Here is a 16,183-nt window from a genome sequence, read left to right as displayed (position 1 = left end):
TAATAATTAGTGACTGCCTCTTGACCATCTGCATGTCCTTTATGGAGAAATGTCTATTTAAGTCTTCTTCCCATTTTTCAATTGGGTTTTTTTTGTTGTTGTTACTAAGATTGTATTAGCTATTTGCATATTTTGGAAAATAAGCCCTTGTTGGTCTCATCATTTGCAAATATTTTCTCTTATTCTGTAGGTTGTCTTTTCATTTTATGGTTTCCGTTGTTGTGCAAAAGCTAATAAATTTGATTTGGTCTCATTTGTTTATTTCTATTGCCTTGGGAAACTGACCTAGGAAAACATTGGTATGATTTCTGTCAGAATATACTTGGCTCATGACCTCTTCTAGGGGTTCTAAAGTGTCGTGCCTTATGTTTACATCTATAACCCATTTTGAGTTTATTTTTGTGTATGGTGAGATGTTGCATTTTTGGGAAACTGACCTGGGAAAACATTGGTATGATCTCTTCTAGGAGTTCTAAGGTGTCATGCCTTATGTTTAAGTCTATAACCCATTTTGAGTTTATTTTTGTGTATGGTGAGAGGGTGTGTTTGTTCCAACTTCATTGGTTTGCAAGCAGTTTTCCAACATTTCAACATTGCTGAAGAGACTGTCTTTTCCACACTGATTTTCAACAAAGGAGGCAAGAATACACTATCGATTGTATGTATGTGGGTTTATTTCTGAGCTTTCCATTGATCCATATGTCTGTTTTTGTGCCAGTATCACTGTTTTTATTACTGTAGCTTTGTAGTATCGTCTGGAGTCTGGGAGGGTGCTGCTCGCTGCTTTGTTCTTTTTCTGTAGGGCTGCTTTGTGAATTCTAAGTCTTTTGTGGTTCCACATAAATTTTAAGAGTATTCTATTAAAAATGTTATGGGTAATTTGATAGGGATTACATTAAATCTGTAGATTTGTTTTGGTTAGTCTGGTCATTTTAACAATACTAATGCTTCCAATCCGAGAGCTTGGGATATCTGAAAGAGATAGTTTTAAAGTAGCTTTCCCTTTAGAACCAAACGGAATGATTCCATTTGATCTCCCTAATTTTTATTAGTCTAGATATCCTAGTAAAACATGAGAAGTCTCTAACAAAATTGATTTTGGCTGAATTATTTTATTGATGGATTGTCCCTGTTGCCTCTTTGCTCATTGGAGGTGGTTCATAAGATTATCTAAAAGTAAAACAAGTAAAAGAGCAACACTTGAGAAGTTAGAAGAGATGCTTTGCTAAAAGCCTAGCAGCCTCTAAGTGATTATTGAGGCGGCGGTCATAGGCCCACCTTGTCTTGTTGGCTGAGGCTGAGAGAGGGTGGAGGGCTTACAAGGGTCGACTTGAGCCTTCGACAACTTCTAGAGAGAGCTTGCAGGAGCAGAGGAGCCAAGAGTCCAGTTCCTTTTCATTTTCCCTGGGTTTCAGTTCAGATCAAATTATCTGGGATTCCATGGTCTCTGTAACAAGTTTGAAATTTCTCATTAATCTAGTGTGTACTTTAATAGTTATTTTTCACAACTAATTTTCAGGCTCTGATGAAACAACTAGCAGTTTTTTAAAAATGAAAAACCAGGTAGGCATTCATTTGTTTATAGGGGTTCAGAAATGTCTGCTTAGATCTTCTGCCCAAATGTTTCAATTACCTTATTTTTAGTTGAGGATAATTGCTTTACAATATTGTGTTGGTTTCAGCCACAGGTAAACATATGTCCCCTCCCTCTTGAACCTCCTTCCCACCCCTCTAGGTTGTCAAGAGCACCAGTTTGAGCTCCATGTGTCGTATAACATAGTCTCAGTCACATAACATGTTCGCATTACATATGGTAATATTTATGTTTCTGCGATACTCTCAATTTATCAGTTTATCCTACCCTCTCCTTTCTGTCCTGTGTGCATAAGTCTGTTCTCTATGTCTGCATCTCCATTGCTGCCATGCAACTAGGTTCATAAGTACTATCTTTCTAGATTCCATATGCATCTGTTAATATATCACATTTATGTTTCTCTTTCTGAATTACTTCACTCTGTATAATAGGCTTTAGGTTCATCAACCTCATTAGAACTGACTCAGAAGTGTTTCTCTGTATGGCTGTGTAATATAGCAATAACATCAACATAGCAGGAAACAAGAGGGGTTTTTTTATAACTAATTTTATGGACATATAGCTTATTTACAATGTTAACTTTATATTATGGTTTATCACACAATATTGAATATAGTACTTTGAAGGGAGGGAGGGAAGAAAGTATAAAAAACCATAGAAACTAAGATAACAGTATTAACAGGAGTTGTAACAGGGGTTACGGGACATGGTGTCATTAATAGACTTGGGTCATATATTTTTAACATGTTGGTTAATATTTGAGTTCTAAAGTTCTTTAAAAATTCTAGGAACAAGTGTCCTAAAATTCTGCAACATCACAAGTTTCTTAGGATCCCACATTTCATTTTATCTTTAGATGTTTAATCAGCAACAATTTTTTACAGTTTATGAAAGTGGTCTTATGGTAGGAGCTTAGTGTATACCTGCTAGTGGGAAACTGTAAAACAGCATGGTAAGTGGTGTGTGAGGTTAGGGGAAAAAGTCACGTCCACTAGTTTATCTGCGTACTCAGTATACTTTGCTCTCATGAGTCATCCTCTAAAGCTCTCTGTGTATAAGTCTTGTCTGTTCTATAGGAACTCAGGTTGATCTCTACTTTTTCAAGGACACAACCTAACCTTGTAAAGTGAGGGTAATTTAGGAGAGTAAGAAGGGAAGCAGAAGTGTTTTGGAGTTTCTAGGTGGTATAGTGATGAGGGCTTTGCTTTCCAATGCAGGGGTCATGGGTTTGATTCCTTGAGGAGAGCTAAGGAAAGTGAGCTAAGGGAGAGCTAAGGAGACTTACTTATTCTGAACTATACTGCTCTAGGAGAGCTAAGGAGTGCTAAGGAGACTTGCTTCCTCTGTTGTATAGTGATCTAAGAAAAGCTAAGGAGACTTGCTTCCTCTGACTTATAGTGTTCAAAGGAGAGCTATGGAGAACTATGGTGAGCAAAGGAGACTTAGTTACTCTGACCCCTAGTGTTCTAGGGAGAGCTAAGGAGACTTCCTTACTCTGACTTAAAAGATGGGCTCGACAAAGGACAGAAATGGTCTGGACCTAACAGAAGCAGAAGATATTAAGAAGAGGTGGCAAGAATACACGGAAGAACTGTACAAAAAAGATCTTCATGACCCAGATAATCATGATGATGTGATCACTAATCTAGAGCCAGACATCTTGGGAAGTGAAGTCAAGTGGGCCTTAGAAAGCATCACTACGAAAAAAGCTAGTGGAGGTGATGGAATTCCAGTTGAGCTGTTTCAAATCCTGAAAGATGATGCTGTGAAAGTGCTGTACTCAATATGCCAGCAAATTTGGGAAACTCAGCAGTGGCCACAGGACTGGAAAAGGTCAGTTTTCATTCCAATTCCAAAGAAAGGCAATGCCAAAGAATGCTCGAACTACCGCACAATTGCACTCATCTCACATGCTAGTAAAGTAATGCTCAGAATTCTCCAAGCCAGACTTCAGCAATACATGAACCGTGAACTCCCTGATGTTCAAGCTGGTTTTAGAAAAGGCAGAGGAACCAGAGATCAAATTGCCATCATCCGCTGGATCATGGAAAAAGCAAGAGAGTTCCAGAAAAACATCTATTTCTGCTTCATTGACTATGCCAAAGCCTTTGACTGTGTGGATCACAATAAACTGTGGAAAATTCTGAAAGAGATGGGAATATCAGACCACCTAACCTGCCTCTTGAGAAATCTGTATGCAGGTCAGGAAGCAACAGTTAGAACTGGACATGGAACAACAGACTGGTTCCAAATAGGAAAAGGAGTACGTCAAGGCTGTATATTGTCACCCTGCTTATTTAACTTATATGCAGAGTACATCATGAGAAACGCTGGACTGGAAGAAGCACAAGCTGGAATCAAGATTGCTGGGAGAAATATCAATAACCTCAGATATGCAGATGACACCACCCTTATGGCAGAAAGTGCAGAGGAACTCAAAAGCCTCTTGATGAAAGTGAAAGAGGAGAGCGAAAAAGTTGGCTTAAAGCTCAACATTCAGAAAACGAAGATCATGGCATGTGGTCCCATCACTTCATGGGAAATAGATGGGGAAACAGTAGAGACAGTGTCAGACTTTATTTCTGGGGGCTCCAAAATCACTGCAGATGGTGATTGCAGCCATGAAATTAAAAGACGCTTACTCCTTGGAAGAAAAGTTATGACCAACCTAGATAGTATATTCAAAAGCAGAGACATTACTTTGCCGACTAAGGTCCGTCTAGTCAAGGCTATGGATTTTCCTGTGGTCATGTATGGTTGTGAGAGTTGGACTGTGAAGAAGGCTGAGTGCCGAAGAATTGATGCATTTGAACTGTGGTATTGGAGAAGACTCTTGAGAGTCCCTTGGACTGCAAGGAGATCCAACCAGTCCATTCTGAAGGAGATCAGCCCTGGGATTTCTTTGGAAGGAATGATGCTAAAGCTGAAGCTCCAGTACTTTGGACACCTCATGCGAAGGGTTGACTCATTGGAAAAGACTCTGATGCTGGGAGGGATTGGGGGCAGGAGGAGAAGGGGACGACCCAGGATGAGATGGCTGGATGGCATCACGGACTCGATGGACGTGAGTCTGAGTGAGCTCCGGGAGATGGTAATGGACAGGGAGGCCTGGCGTGCTGCGATTCATGGGGTCACAAAGAGTCGGACACGACTGAGCGACTGAACTGAACTGAACTGAAGGAGTGCTAAGGAGACCTAATAGTGTTCAGTAGTGGCCTGTTGTGGGACAGGGTCTCTGACTACAGCAGACCTGGGTTACCTAGCATGTGGCTGAATCCCTCTTGGAGGCGGTCGCCCTTAGCCCCACCAAAGAGCCGCCCACAGCAGATTTCCCAACCTGGGGATCCATCAAAGGAACTTAGAACCTCCTGGAATTTGACGTTGTAGTCCAATGGGAGACTGAGTCAGAGTTGCCTGTGAGCGTCCAGGAATCTCTGGTGGTGATGTGAGTCAACAGTTTGGCCTCAGGCCAAATAACTGGGAGGAAACAGCAGCCAAACACAGAAAACTGGATTAAAGATTTACCAAGCATGGCCCCACCCATCAGAACAAGATCCAGTTTCCCCCCCAGTCAGTCTCTCCCATCAGGAAGCTTCCATAAGCCTCTTATCCTTATTCATCAGAGGGCAGATAGAATGAAAAACACAATCACAGAAAACTAACCAAACAGATCACATGGGTCACAGCCTTGTCTAACTCAGTGAAACTATGAGCCATGCCTGCAGGGCCACCCAAGACGGGCGGGTCATGGTGGAGAGTTCTGACAAAACATGGTCCACGGAGAAGGGAATGGCAAACCACTTCAGTATTCTTGCCTTGAGAACCCCATGAACAGTATGAAAAGGCAAAAAGATATGACACTGAAAGATGAACTCCCCAGGTCGGTAGGTGCCCAATATGCTACTGGAGATCACTGGAGAAACGACTCCAGAAAAAATGAAGAGACAGAGCCAAATCAAAAACAACACCCAGTTGTGGATGTGACTGGTGATGGAAGTAAAATCCTATGCTGTAAAGAGCAATACTGCATAGGAACCTGGAATGTTAGGTCCATGAATCAAGGCAAATTGGAAGTGGTCAAACAGGAGATGGCAAGAGCAAACATAGACATTTTAGGAATCAGTGAACTAAAATGGATGAGAATGGGTGAATTTAATTCAAATGACCATTATATCTATTACTGTGGGAAAGAATCCCTTAGAAGAAACGGAGTAGCCCTCATCATCAACAAAGAGTCTGAAATGCAGTACTTGGATGCAATCTCAAAAACGACAGAATGATCTCTGTTCCCAAGGCAACCCATTCAATATCACAGTAATCCAGGTCTATGCCCCGACCACTAATGCCGAAGAAGTTGAAGTTGCACGGTTCTATGAATACTGTCTAGAACTAACACCAAAAAAGATACCCTTTTTATCATAGGGGCTGGAATGCTAAAGTAGGAAATCAAGAGCTATCTGGAGTAGCAGACAAGTTTGGCCTTAGAATACAAAATGAAGCAGGGCAAAGGCTAACAGAGTTTTGCCAAGAGAACACACTGGTCATAGCAAACACTCTCTTCCAGCAAGACAAGAGACGACTCTACACATGGACATCACCAAATGGTCAACACTGAAATCAGATTGATTATATTCTTTGCGGCCAAAGATGGAGAAGCTCTATACAGTCAGCAAAAACAAGACTGGGAGCTGACTGTGGCTCAGATCATGAACTCCTTATTGCCAAATTCAGACTTATTGCCAAATTCAGATATGACCTAAATCAAATCCCTTACCATTATACCACAGAAGTGACAAACAGATTCAAGGGATAAGATCTGATAGAGTGCCTGAAGAACTATGGACAGAGGTTCATGACATTGTACAGGAGGCAGTGACCATCCCCAAGGAAAAGAAATGCAAAAAGGCAGAATGGTTGTCTGAGGAGGCCTTACAAATAGCTGAGAAAAGAAGAGAAGCTAAAGGCAAAGGAGAAAAGGAAAACTATATCCATCTGAATGCAGAGTTCCAAAGAATAGCAAGAAGAGATAAGAAAGCCTCCCTAAGTGATCAGTGCAAAGAAACAGAGGAAAACAATAAAATGGGAAAGACTAGAGATCTCTTCAAGGAAATTAGTACAAGGGAACATTTCATGCAAAGATGGGCTCAATAAAGGACGCAAATGATATGGACCTAACAGAAGCAGAAGGTATTACGAATAGGTGGCAAGAATACACAGAATTACTATACAAAAAAGATCTTCAAAAAAAAAAAAAAAAAAGATCTTCAGGACCCAGATAACCACGATGGTGTGATCACTCACCTAGAGCGAGACATCCTGGAGTCTGAAGTCAAGTGGGCCTTAGGAAGCATCACTATGAACAAAGCTAGTGGAGGCGATGCAATTCCAGCTGAACTATTTCAAGTCCTAAAAGATGATGCTGTAAAAGTGCTGCACTCAATATGTCAGCAAATTTGGAAACCTCAGCAATGGCCACAGGCCTGGAAAAGGTCAGTTTTCATTCCAATCCCAAATAAAGGCAATGCCAAAGAATGCTCAAACTACTGCACAATTACACTCATCTAACATGCTAGCAAAATGCTCAAAATTCTCCAAGTGAGGTTTCAACAGTACATAAACTGGTAACTTGCAGATGTTCAAGCTGGATTTAGAAAAGGCAGAGGAACCAGAGATCAAATTGCCAACATCTGCTGGATCATCAAAAAAGCAAGAAAGTTCCAGAAAAACATATACCTCTGCTTTATTGACTACGCCAAAGCCTTTGACTGTGTGGATCACAGCAAACTGGAAAATTCTTCAAGAGATGGGAATACCAGATCACCTGACCTGCCTCCTGAGAAATCTGTATGCAGGTCAAGAAGCAACAATTGAAACCAGACATGGAACAATGGACTGGTTCCAAATTGGGAAAGGAGTACGTCAAGGCTGTATATTATCACCTTGCTTATTTAACTTATATGCAGTGTACATCATGCAAAATGCTGGGCTGGATGAAGCACAAACTGGAATCAAGATTGCCGGGAGAAATATCAATAATCAGATACGCACATGACACCACCCTTATAGCAGAAAGTGAAGAGGAATTAAAGAGCCTCTTGGTGAAAGTGAAAGAGGAGAGTGAAAAAGCTGGCTTAAAACTCAACATTCAAAAAAAAAGATCATGGCATCCAGTCCCATCACTTCATGGCAAATAGATGGGGAAACAATGGAAACAGTGTCAGACTTTATTTTCTTGGGCTCCAGAATCACTGCAGATGGTGACTGCAGCCATGAAATTAAAAGATGCTTGCTCCTTGGAAGAAAAGCTATGACCAACCTAGACAGCATATTAAAAAGCAGAGACATTACTTTGCCAACAAAGGTCCATCTAGTCAAAGCTATGGTTTTTCCAGTAGTCATGTATGGATGTGAGAGTTGGACCATAAAGCTGAGTGCCGAAGAATTGATGCTTTTGAACTGTGGTGTTGGAGAAGACTCTTAAGAATCCCTTGGACTACAAGGAGATCAAACCAGTCAATCCTAAAGGAAATCAGGCACTAATATTCATTGGAAGGACTGATGCTGAAGCTAAAACGCTAATACTTTGGCCACCTGATGCAAAGAACTGACTCCTTGGAAAAGACCCTGATGCTGGGAAAGATTGAAGGCAGGAGGAAGAGGGGATGACAGAGGATGAGATGGCTGGATGGCATCACTGACTCGATGGACATGAATTGGTTATGGACAGGGAAGCCTGGCATGCTGTAGTCCGTGGGTTCACAAAGAGTCGGACATGACTGAGCAACTGAACTGAACTGAAGGAGAGCTAGGGAGACTTCCTTATCGTGACCTATACTGTTCTAAGAGCTAAGGAGAGGTTAAGGGACCAGATCTAGGCAAGTTGGTTTCCAGTACTTTTTATTTCACCTTCAATCTCCAATTCAGTTGTACCCTCCAATAAAGTAACTAATAGTTTATTTTCTTAACACTTTATTGGTAGTTTTTCAGGAACCTCCATGTTTTTCTCCATAGAGTCTGTGACAATTGACATTCTTACCAACAGTACTCTTTGTACATTTTTTTATGGTGGCCATTGTCACCACTTGGGCATGATATCTCATTGTGATTTTGATTTGCATTTCTTTTCCTGTGATGTAACATACTTTGCAGAACCAGAAATGAAAGTTAAAATCATAAGTAGGAGCTGCCAGCTTCAAAATCAGGAACTAGAAACATCTGTACACACTGCAGATAACCAATACACCCTACCATATTTGATTTAATAGCCTGTATAAGAAATGAAGCCCAATCAAATCCTTAACATTTTTTAAGTAACAGATGAAACCACAACTACTGTGGAAAACTTTGTAGTGGAAAGATTTTAGAAATATAGGATAGCATTCAACTCATTTTATTGTACCTTTTGGAATATAAGAGTGGCAAAGTTATAAACATTTGGAAGCTCCATCAGAGTGCAAAAAAGAATTTCAACTTCCCTGATTTCCAAGGCAAGTCAACTCTGTATTCTTTGAAAGATCTAAGGAAAATACTTGGCCTAAAATTAATATCTCACATCCCCAAATTTCTTGGAATTTATATATTGGGATGCTGATGGTTGGCGATATTAGCTCTCTCAAAATATACTTAGCTCAACAAAGTAGATTTCAGTCCACTTCTTTGGTAAAACAAACCTTTTCATCATAAATACTAAACAGCCAGAATTTGGATTAAATTGAACCCCATGTTATGATGGCAACTGAGAACATTTTCCTACCGTAAAGTAACCCAAATTGCAATGATTTTGAGAGTGAAATACATCCCAAACTGTATCATAGTCTCATAACAAAACAGCTTAATCCTCAAACCATACATAGTGTGCTGTCAAGAAATGGTTCTTGAAGCAAGGCATCATTGGTCAGCCTTCTGATCCTCCATGCTGGGAAAACCCTCCATAATATTTTGTAACAGACAAAATGTTTCTTTTCAACACCATCAGAGCAATACTTTACCCCATAATAGCTAAAAAAAAATCCATCATAAGTATGTGCATACACATATATACACACACATACATTTATTTATACACACCTCATTTTGTTTATCCATTTATCCATCAATGGAGATTTAGATTGTTTCTGCTTTATGGCTGTGAACATTAGCTATACAAATATCTGTTTCAGTCTCTAAAGTCTTTTGAGTGTACACCCAGGGGTAGAATTGCTGAAGCATATGATAATTCTTCTTAATTGTTTTGAGGAACTGCCATACTGTTTTCCACGGTGGCTGCACCATTTTACATTCCCTCCACAATGTACAAAGGTTCTGATTTCTCCACATCTTCTTCAGAACTTGTTGTTTTCTGTTTGTTTCTTATAATAGCCATTCTAATGGCATTGCTAACTATTAAGACTTTTGATTTTAAGAAACATAAAATTCAGTTTGTGGATCTGAATTAGATTTCCCACTCATCTTCTAGACAGTTTGAAAACTTTGTCTGCCAACAAATACTCAAGTAAAACACAAGTAAACATGAAAAGCTTCTAACCATGAAAGTTACGGAGAGCTAGTCACGAGCAGGGCTTCAATTCATAGCCAGAGAGCTGTGGGCAAGTTCACTTACCTCTCAGCCACTTCCTTGGGTTGTTGGGAGGATTAAATTGTCCCATACTTTAAAGTCCTTTTTAACAGTGCCTGGCACCAGGGATGTGCCAGGCACTGTTTCAGGGCGAGTTGTTGTTTGTTGATTGGAACTCATGATTCGAACTCTTCTTGAGTTCCATCTTGATTACCAGAGGTCCAAACCATACGCAACTAGAAAATTTTTATTTCTTTTTTGGTGGATTTGCCAGAATATATCTGAAACCCTGAAACCTATAAAGGCACTTGTCAAGTCATTTACTGCCTCTCCAGATATTAAGAACTTCTTAAAAGGGAAAACATTGTAGGAGAGGAAACAGAAAATTACTGTCATGTTATCAGGACTAGAAATGGGATTATTTTGGGGAGAAAACGTTATAAATGAAAACCTCTTAATACAGCAAAAAACTGAATATAAATACCATTTCTCTTTGAAAATGCTATGCCATGGTCTTCATTATTTGTTATAGTTCTAAAGTGCTTTTCTTCCCAGGAAGCTTATTACAAACTGTCTCCTGACCAGATTCAATTCAGCTCCTTTGCAAGGGGAACCACCCTTCAAAATGCACCAGAAACAACAGATCAGAGAGTTTGCAAATCAAGACCCAGAGTTGTTTTGCATGGATATTGCATTGTCTGAAGTGTAACCCCACAGTTTATCATTAAGGATTCAAATCATTTCATCCCCTTAGGCAGAATATTCAGCTATGAGCTAGAGTCAAACTATAGTAGACAAGTTGTAGATTCTTTGAAAGTGGGCTTCTAATGGAAATGCTGACAATCCATTAACCGCAGGAGGGCTAATGGCTGCCTCTAAAAATATACCTAAAGATTACAGTAATAAAAACACATATTTTAAAGTGCCTGCTCGAATTTCAAGGATTTTTTTTTATGTCGCTCTTAATAATAGGCCACCCTATCCTTTTGGCATTTGATTTTGTCTCATAAATGGGCTTAATCTAAGTTAATGCTGTTGTACTACAGCATTTTTTTTTCTATCTGATTTTGAGGGGTTTGGATGTCATTTGACAGAATTATCAATGTCTTTAATGGAAGGTGAATAATTGGTGTATTTGTAGCATTATGGAATTTTAAATCTGGAAAGGCTCTCCGTGGTCAGCAAAGCATCTCTGTTGTGTCTGCTGGAGGAGATCTGAGCTCCTAAAAAGTTTATGGGCTAGAACTTAAAAAGGGAAAATAACTGCTGGGGAATTGTTGTGCCTGAGGTCTTTCTCGTGAGACCCACTCTGGTCTTAGCCCAGGAAGATTGCAGAAGAGTCTAAAGGGCTTGATTACTGAGAATCTCATCATGACAGAGATGTGGGGGGAGGCCAGCGCTGTGATCTTGGCAGACCAAGTTCCTGCCTGCAGAGCCCAAGCACTAGCCCCAGCCAGGCACCATGCTTCATCTGCAGGGTCAAGTCATTGGTGCTGCCTGACCTGGGAACTCAGTGGGGCCCAAGTTAGTCCAATGTGGGTCCTCAAACAAAAACTCTGGGCCCTGAAGCCTGGTCTGTCCCCAGTCATGATGAGGAGCTGAGTTATAGCCCCCAGTCATTGCTGGGTGAAGCTACAAGCCCCACCCAACCAGAAAGCCTGGCCAGAACAGCTGGGAAGCTGCCTGGTCCAGCAATACTTGAGCAGAGCCCAGCAGACAGCTGACGGACTGCACAGCAGAGCCAGCGGCACTGCTGAGCCAGGGAACTGAGGGTGCAGATCAGCTTGAATAAGGACCACAAAAACAAAGGCCTCTCCAGCCTTCAGGTTGATTCTCCCACCATGCCTGGGAAGGGAAGCTAATTCACAGCCCCACTTATTGCTGAATACAGTGTGCAGCCCACCCAACCATGGAATTGAAGCACACGGGAAGCTGCCTAGCCCATCCAACAGCACTTGAACAGAAAGCAAAACTGGTGGCCCTGTCTGGCCAGGTCTCCAAAAACAAGCTGTACAAGCCCTGGGGCCTATTCTGCTGCCCTACCAAGAAAGAGAAGCTAATTCATAGCCCCACCAACTGCTGAGTGTAGTACCAGTCCTGAGCATCTAGTAATCCTGACCAGGAAATCCAGGAAACTGTGGAGCCCAACCTACAGCCTCACTTGGGGAGGAGGTAAAAGATCTGTGCACTGAAAACTACAAGACACTGATGAAAGGAATCCAAGAAGACACCAATAAATGGAAAGATAACTCACGTTAATAGACTGAAAGAACTGTTAAAATGCCTGTACTGCTGAAAGCCGTCTATAGATTCAGTGCAATTCCTATCAAGATTCCAATGGCAGTTTTTCACAGAAATATAAAAAAAGTCCTAAAATGTATATGAAACCACAAAAGACACCACCCAGACAGCCAAAGCAATCTTGAGAAAGAAAAATTGGGAGAGCATCATACTTCTTGCTTTCAAGCTGTACTGTAAAGCTATATTAATCAAAATAGTATGGTAGTGGCATAGAAACAGACACATAGGCCAACAAAACAGAGTTGAGAGCCCAGAAGTAAACCCATGCAAGGGAGCCAAAAATACTTAATAGAGAAAAGACAATTATCTTCAATAAACGGTGCTAGAAAATTGGATTGTCACAGGTAAAAGAATGAAAGTAGACCTCTATCTTACAGCTACACAAAAATTAACTTGAAATAGATGAAAGATTTTAGTGTAAGATCATAATCCATAAAATTCCCAGTAGAAAATATCAGAGAAAAAGCCCTTGACATGAGTCTTAGCAATGATTTTTTGGTTGGACACCTAAAGCACAAGCAACAAAATAAATGTTCTGCATGGCCAAAGAAACCATCTACAAGTTTAAAAGCCTACAGAAAGGGAAAAGAGTTTGCAAACCATATATCCGATAAGGTGTTAACATCTAAAATATATAAAGAACTCATACAACTGAGTAGCGAAAAACCAAGTAATCCAGTTTAAAAATGGGCAAAGGACCTGAATAGACATTTTTCCAAAAAAAGATATACAAATGGCCAACAAGTACATGAAGACATGTTCAACATCACTAAATCAACAGGGAAATGCACATTGAAATCACAATGAGATATTACCTCATGCCTGTCAGAGTTGTTGTTCAGTCCCTAAGTTGTGTCCGACTCTTTGCAACCCCCTGGACTGCAGCACACCAGGCTTCCTTGTCCTTCAGCGTCTCCCAGAGTTTGCTCAAGCTCATGTCCATTGAGTCAGTGATACTGGTGGTTGGCATTAAAAAGACAAAAGGTAACGAATGCTCTGAAGTATGTAGAGAAAAGGGATCCCTTGTGCACTGTTGGTGGGACCGTCAACTGGTACAGCCACTATGGAAACATTATGAAGGTTTCTCAAAAAATTCAAAATATGATCTAGAAATTCCACTTGTGGGAATACAGTTGACCCTTGAACAACATGGGTTTGAACTGCGTGGGTCCACTTACACTTGGATTTCTTTTTCAGTATTAAATACTAAAGGACTACATGATCCACAGTTGGTTGAATCCACAAATGTAGAACCACAAATACAGAGGGCCAACTATGTTATACATGGATTTTTTTTACTTCACAGAGGGTCAGCACCCCTAAGCCCTGATACTGTTCAAGAGTCAGCTGTTTTATCTGAAGGAAATGACAGGTTCATAGCAGCAATATTTACAATAGCCAAGACATGGAAACAGCCTCAGTGTCCATTGATGGATGGATGGATGAAGTTGTGGTGTGTGTCTGTATATAGTATAATGGATTATTACTCATCTATAGAAAAGAAATCCTGCCATTTGTGATAACATGGATGGACCTTGAAGGCATTACACCAAGTGAAATAAGTCAGAGAATGACAAATACTGTATGATCTCATTGATTTGTGTTTACCAGAGGTAGGGAGTATGGGGAGGGGAATTTGCAGAAAAGGGGTCAAAAGGTACAAAGTTCCAATTATAAGGTAAGTAAGTACTGGGGATGTAATGTATGATGATCACTATAGTTAACAGTGCTGTGTGCTGTATATGCAGGTTTTGAGAGTATATCCTAAGAGTTCATCACATGGAAAAAAAATTTGTATCCATGAGATGATGGATGTTAACTAACCTTAATATAGCAATCACTTCACAATTTAAGTGAAATTATGTTGTATACCTCAAATGTATATAGTGCAGTATGTCAATTATATTTCAAAACTGGAAAAAGTTTTAAAAGGTTGGGAAGGTGAAAAATATTTTTAGCAATCTGGTATAGAAAAAAAGGTTTCTCACATCAGTCACTTTGCATTTGTTTATTAGTAATGCCAAACATTTTTTATAGTTCATTTATAAGTCTTTTGTGAATTACCTATATGTGCCAAATGCTCATTATTTTCTTTTGGGTTTGTAAACTCTATTATATACTAAGCTGCTTAGTTTGTATTTAAATGTTGCAAAAGTTTTTCCCTTTTCTTCATTTGCCTTTTACCTTATTTCATAGTGATAGTGTTTTGTTTTGTTTTTTTGAGGTATCAGTTCAGTTTAGTTCAGTCACTCAATCATGTCCGACTCTTTGAGAACCCATGGACTGCAGCATGCCAGGCCTCCATGTCCATCACCAACTCCCAGAGTTCACCCAAACTCATGACCATTGAGTCAGTGATGTCATCCAACCATCTCATCCTCTGTCGTCCCCTTTTCCTTCCACCTTCAATCTTTCCAAGCATCAAGGTCTTTTCCAATGAGTCAGCTCTTCACATCAGGTGGCCACAGTATTGGAGTTTCAGCTTCAGCATCAGTCCTTCCAATGAATATTCAGGACTGATTTCCTTTAGGATGGACTAGTTGTATCTCCTTGCTGTCCAAGGGACTCTCAAGAGTCTTCTCCAACACCACAGTTCAAAAGCATCAATTCTTCAGCGCTCAGCTTTTTTTACAGTCCAACTCTCACATCCATACATGACCACTGGAAAAAACCATAGCCTTGACGAGACAGACCTTTGTTGACAATGTCTCTGCTTTTTAATATGCTGTCTAGGTTGGTCATAACTTTCCTTCCAAGGAGTAAGCGTCTTTTAATTTCATGGCTGCAATCACCATTTGCAGTGATTTTGGAGCCCAGAAAAATAAAGTCAGCCACTGTTTCCACTTTTACCCCAACTATTTGCCATGAAGTGATGGGACCGGATGCCATGATCTTTGTTTTCTGAATGTTGAACTTTAAGCCAACCTTTCACTCTCTTCTTTCACTTTCATCAAGAGGCTCTTTAGTTCTTCACTTTCTGCCATAAGGGTGGTGTCATCTGCATATCTGAGGTTATTGATATTTCCCCTGACAATCTTGATTCCAGCTTGTGCTTCCTCCAGCCCAGCATTTCTCATGATGTACTCTGCATATAAGTTAAATGAGCAGGATGACAATATACAGCCTTGACGTACTCCTTTTCCTATTTGGAACCAGTCTGTTGTTCCATGTCCAGTTCTAGCTGTTGCTTCCTGACCTGCATACAGGTTTCTCAGGAGGCAGGTCAGGTGGTCTGTTATTCCCATCTCTTTCAGAATTTTCCACAGTTTGTTGTGATCCACACAGTCAAAGGCTTTGGCATAGTCAATAAAGCAGAAATAGATGTATAGAAGTTTTCAATTTTTATATAGCCAAACATTAATCTTTTTTTAATGGTTTCTTTCTTTGCTTTTATGCTCCCACACCCAAAGGTATTTCTACATCATGAATCTTACCATACCCCTCTACTGATTACAATCTTCCAGGGGCTCTTCCAGAGAAATCCATCCTCCTCCTGGTGCTCTAGCTTCAACTACTGTACCCTATAGGCACTGGGAGGTCCAGTCAAGCCAAGAAGTTATGCCTAGCACTGCCTACTTAGCACCCTCTGCTTGTAAAGCCAGTCCCACAGAATCAACGCCCCTTTCCACCCCTTCTTCCCCATGTCACCGAAGCCCCTGTTTGAATATGACCACCAAATTACCCTTTTCTTCCCCTTCTTGTAACAGCACCAGGTCCCCAAGGTCTCAGTAGTA

General features: G+C 40.5%; 1 protein-coding gene across 6 annotated transcripts in view; it reads left to right on the top strand.

Moving 5' to 3' along the window:
• PCYT1B (phosphate cytidylyltransferase 1B, choline) overlaps positions 1-16,183 on the top strand; it is a 143,608-nt gene that overhangs the window by 121,765 nt on the left and 5,660 nt on the right. The window lies entirely within an intron of this gene.

This window comes from Ovis canadensis, chromosome X (assembly GCF_042477335.2).
Source record: "Ovis canadensis isolate MfBH-ARS-UI-01 breed Bighorn chromosome X, ARS-UI_OviCan_v2, whole genome shotgun sequence".
Lineage (NCBI taxonomy): Eukaryota > Metazoa > Chordata > Mammalia > Artiodactyla > Bovidae > Ovis > Ovis canadensis.
The sequence above is the reverse complement of the archived record's forward strand: the minus strand, read 5'-3'. Positions and strand labels throughout refer to the sequence as shown.